The following is a 5,421-nucleotide window of genomic DNA, read 5'->3' as shown; positions in this document are numbered from 1 at the left end:
AACATCTCAAAAAGTGTTCAACATCATTAGTAATTAGGGAAATGCAAATTAAAACCACCCTAAGGTATCACCTTACCCCAATCAGCCTGGCTAGGATCAAGAGATCAAATGATACCAAATGCTGGTGAGGATGTGGAGAAAGGGTTAGTGCAAACTCGTGCAACCCCTGTGGAAAATATTGTGGAGAACTCTTAAAAAAACTAAAAATGAACCTAACATATGACCTGGTTATACCACTCCTTGGTATATACCCAAAGGATTCATCCTAGTGTAGAGACACTTGTACAACCACGTTTGTTTCTGCTCTTTTCACAATAGCTAAGAAATGAAAGCAGCCTAAGTGCCCCTCAACTGATGAGTGGTTAACAAAAATGTGGTATATTTACACAGTGGAGTCCTATTCAGCAGTGAAGAAAGATGAAATAAATTTGCAGATAAATGGATGGCTCTAGAAGCTGTTATACTAAGTGAAGCAACACAGACTCAGAAAAACAAATGACATATGTTCTCTGTCATATGTGTATCCTAGCACCAAATCCTTTTAAATTCCAGGTTCTTTTAATAAGATGATGCTATACAATAGTCCCTACTGCATGAAATAACTACCATCAACACGACTTCAGCTGAACCTGATCGCTAAACATTGTCACAATTGGGCTTGTTGATGGTTGTGCTCATTCATTAAAGGAGGGCCAAGCAGGGTCATTGGACCTCGCTGGAGCATCCAGCCATGCTTCCCAGCCAACTGTATGTAATTTGACCCTAATCACACATGGCCTCCTGGATTTGGGGAGGGCTAAAGTATACAATCTGGGGAAGGCTAGGAAGAGAAGGCATGACCCATGCTGGGTAAAGGCTTTCTAGTGTGCATACCCTCAGGTCATACATATACCCCAGCAACCCCTCAGTTATCTCCAAGTCTTTGAGAGGGAACTGACACTGATTCTAACCACTCCAACGGCTATCAAAATACCTGAAAGCAAATCCTGAATCCATCACTCTTGAGTCCAGCCTTGGAAGACAAAAGAAAAATGAGGAGGAATGGAATAGAGAGATGCTTTTGGAAGCCCTTGTCAAGAAATTACAATGGACTCTCATATGAACATTTGAAAATTCCCCTCTTCTGACTTTTTTTGTAGTTCCCTGTCTAGAACTTGTAATGCTAATTACTCTTGCTTTTACTTCTCCTTCACAGCTCCTATTCATGATTCAAAGACTTTCTTTTCCCCTTAGAGATAAGAGTAATCTTGGAGGTAATAAACAGCTGTTTAGTTGGACTTAAGGGCTGTTCAATGGGAGGGAAATCATATGCGGTATTGTAAACATAGCCAAACATACGTGCCTGGAGATGGCACAGACTCTAGAGAAAAACCTACATCTGTTACCTCCCTAGACCGATGTAATTTCTTACTACATTATAAATACATATCCTTACATTTACAGACAAGTGCCCCTGAGTGGACCCCAAAGCTGCATGATCTGTCAGGCACCCCCATCTAGCACAGACTGAGAAATGAGTTGTTTCTAGGAATAGGAAGGGAAGCCTCTGGGGCTGGAAAGCTGGCTCAGTTTAGGAGCACTGGCTGCTCTTGCAGAGGACCCAGGTCCGATTCCCAGCACCCATATGGCAGCTAACAACCACCAATAACTCCAGTTCCAGGGGAATCCAGCGCCCTCTTCTGACCTCCTCAGGCACTGCACAATACAGGTACACTTGCATACATGCAGGCAATACACTCATACACATAAAATAAAAATAATAAATAAAATATTTATAAAAATCATATCAGGGAGAATCAGGCCCAAGAACAGACATTCCTGACCAGGAAAAGGATGTAACTCCCTTACCTGGACCCCGTAAAGTGATGGACACCTAACACTGTAATGGCATGGTCCCACACCAACCAATCATGTGTGCGTCATGGACCAACAAGCAGAGGACTCCTCCACTGTTCCTGGGACTTGGATTTGACTCCATGCCCTGCGGTTGATGAAGTCGACTTTGACTGCCTGCCTACCTGTTCATCCATCTGGACTTAGAACTGAACCCACCTTTTCCTGCTCCAGATCTGGTTCAGCCTTTTACCTCTCAGCTGAACTTTGAAGGTTCACTCTCAAACCTTGACTTAAGCAGCTCCAAAAGCTGTTTTCTCCCTGCACTGGTCTGGTTGGTTACCTTATCAATACAGACTCTTAACCCACTTGTGACACCGTTTGAACTCAGCTACAGCGTCTTTAACTTGTATCCATTCTGTAACCATATATTTGCATATAGATATAGTTACTGTGTATTGTTATGTGCAATATTAGAGTTAATATTAGTAACTAAGATTGGAATAAAAGAACTTGCATTGGTCTTAGCCAGATTACCAAATAGTCAGCATTATATGACAAATTGCTGTCATTGAAACACTGACCCTTGTGAACTTATTGCTATTCGATAAATTCTGACATTGTGGAAAGACACAAATGTGCTTGTTTCTGGAATAGCACACTCACAACAAGGTGAAACTCCTTTTTCAAAGGAATAAGAAAAAGAAATGCTGTCAAGCTTTCATAATGTATGCCCTTTTATTCTCCTTAGTGTCATCCTCAACTTGTCATGGTTTTGTTAAATTTTATTTTTAATGCCATTTCAAAATAAAAAAATTAAAACTTAAAACTATTTGGTATGAATTTCCAAGTTCAATAAAATCTTTTCCCGCTCCTTCAGAATTAAATAAGAGTTCATCTTATTGATGTTATAATGCCCACCAGGCAGGTAGGGGTTATTATGGGTTGAATTGTGTGAGGGGGCACACAGTTCAACCCATAATATTCACTATTTTAGAATGTGAACATATTTGGAGACAAGGTGTTTAAAATTTTTATTGCATTTATTTATTTGTTTGTGTGTGTGTGTGTGTGTGTGTGTGTGTGTGTGTGTGTGTGTAGTCATGTAGAAGTCAGAGGACAACTTGCAGGAGTTGGTTCTCTCCTTCCACCATGTGGATGTCAAGGATCGAACTCATGTCACCAGGCGTGGTGGCAGGCATCCATACATGCTGCTCCATTTCAACCATCTAAACAGAGTATTTAACGAAGTAAATGATGTTAAATGAAACCATTACAGCAAGTTGTAGTCGAATGTCCCAGATGTCCTTATAGGAAGAGGGGATTGTGGCATAGGAGAGAAGTCTCAGGGGTGAGGAGCATGTGCTGCTACTGCAGAGGACCCAAGTTGTTTTCCAGCACCCACTTTGGGCAACTCACAACTGCCTGTAATGCCAGCTCTAACTGGATCCAATGCATCTGGCCTTCACGGGTACCTGCGCACACGCGCACACACACACACACACACACACAAATAACAATAAGTCTTTTTTGAAAAGAAGAGGTTCAGTCGCACATGCAATGGAAGAAAGAACTCATGAAGTGAGAAGGCAGTCATCTGTATGTCAAGGGGAGAGAACTAAGAAAAACTGGCTTTGTAATATTTGGATCTTAGATGTCTATCCTCCTGAACTGTGAGAAAAAAAATTTCTATGGCTTAACCCCACTGGTCTGTGGGGCTTTATCATGGCAGCCGCAGTGTACTCACAGAAGAGGGAATCCCAGTTCTTCCAAGTCAGCTTGGGAGCAGGGGCTGGAGAAGACAGAGGTTGAATTTTTGTGCTAAAACTGATAGAAAAAGGTGCTCTGGGTTCAGGTGTGACAGCAGTGAGGTCCTTCTCAGGTTTCTCAAGGAAAGGCATGAGGTTTGAACACAGAGTCTTAAAGGGAAAAGATAGATCCCCATGCCTGGAATGAAGATCCTGGAGCGGTTTAATTCCATCCCAAATAGACTCCAGCTTGTAGAAGTAATTGGACTCTGGTGAAGAGTTTGGTGCATAGTACTGGGAAGTTTTCTGAATTTCACTGTGAAAGGAAAGCAATTGAAAAAGATATTCCAAGAAACAAAACAGAGCTAGACTTACTTAAGACAAAATCAATTTCCATGCAGAAACTGTCACGAGACAATGAAGAATATTATATACTGACAAAGGGATTATACCGAAGGAAGATACAACACATGGAGAGATATACGGACATATATAAGCACCCTCAATATGTAAAACAAACATTTAGAGAGTTAAGGGGAGAAACAGCAGCACACATGGGTGGAAAAAGTAAACATCCACTTTGAATAGTGGATACATCAGTAGCCCTTTTCGGTGCCTATTAGTTTCTGTGCCTTTGACCTGGGTTTCTTCTCCTTTTTCTATACTTATGATTTATAGATTTGGTCTTTTTATAGTGTCCCAGAGGTTCTGCATATTCCGTTCTTGGGTTAATTTAGATCTGATATTTCTTTTGACTGAGTGATTCATTTCCTCAATCTTTTCTCAGTCTGATATTTTCTGTTCCATTTGATCCAATCCATTTTTTTTCATTTCCTCTGAGTTTTTTGTTTGACTTTCTGGTTTTTTTTTTTTTTACTTCTTTTCATGTTTCATTTCACTTTGTCTTTAAAAAAAAAAAAACCTTAGTGTTACTTTATGTGTATGTGTGTTTTGCCTGCGTGTAAGTATACCAGTATTGTGCAACGCCTGTGGAGGCCAGAAGAGGGCATTGAAGCCCCTAGAACTGGAGTTACAGAGGGTTGTTAGGCACCATGTTGATGCTGAGAACCAAACTCTGGTCCTCCAAAAGAGCAGTGCTCTTGACTGCTGAGCCATCCTTCCAGCCCCCAGCTCGGCTTTTCTTTAGAGTCTCTGTATTGAATCCTGATTTCTTGAATTGCTTCAGTTATTTCATTCAACTATTTGTGGTCTTATCCAGTCTTTTATTCATATCCTCTTTGAGTTCCTTGAACATACTTATCAATGCTATTTTGTAATCATTGGCTTGTGCATCAGCTAGGTTACCTCGCTCATGAAACACTACAATGGGGTGCTAATTTTTGGAGGAGGCATATTGTCTTGGTTATTTGTATCATTTGTGTTTGGGGGATGAGACACACACATCTGGAGTTGTGTCAGTGGTGGTGTTTCTTGGTACGGGTGCGTGGTCTCATCTTTGTTGAGTGGACGTTTGTATCTTTGTTTGCTGTTTCCTCAACTTGTCAGGTTGTCGCCCAGCTGGGTGGTGATTGGGTATTCAGCCTTGGTACCACTTTGTGTTCATGTGTAAATGGAGTGGAAGACGTGGTCTCAAGCTAGGCATAGGTACAACTTTTGAATATGAGGTTCCAGGACTGATTCCTTAGGGTCCTGGAGTGACAGGGTAGGCTGGGTAGGCTGGGTGGGCTGGGTGGCTATTTGGTGAGCAGGTTGCCCAACAGGTCTGTTGATTTCTTATTGGAGTGATGGTGATGATTCAAGTTCAGTGGTAACCAAGAATACTTGCTAATATAAGTCTTGACTGGATCTGTCTGGGGTGATGTACTAGTTTCACAAACCC

Source organism: Nannospalax galili, unplaced genomic scaffold (genome assembly GCF_000622305.1).
Source record: "Nannospalax galili isolate Female #2095 unplaced genomic scaffold, S.galili_v1.0 scaffold34, whole genome shotgun sequence".
Lineage (NCBI taxonomy): Eukaryota > Metazoa > Chordata > Mammalia > Rodentia > Spalacidae > Nannospalax > Nannospalax galili.
Note: the sequence above shows the minus strand (reverse complement) of the source record.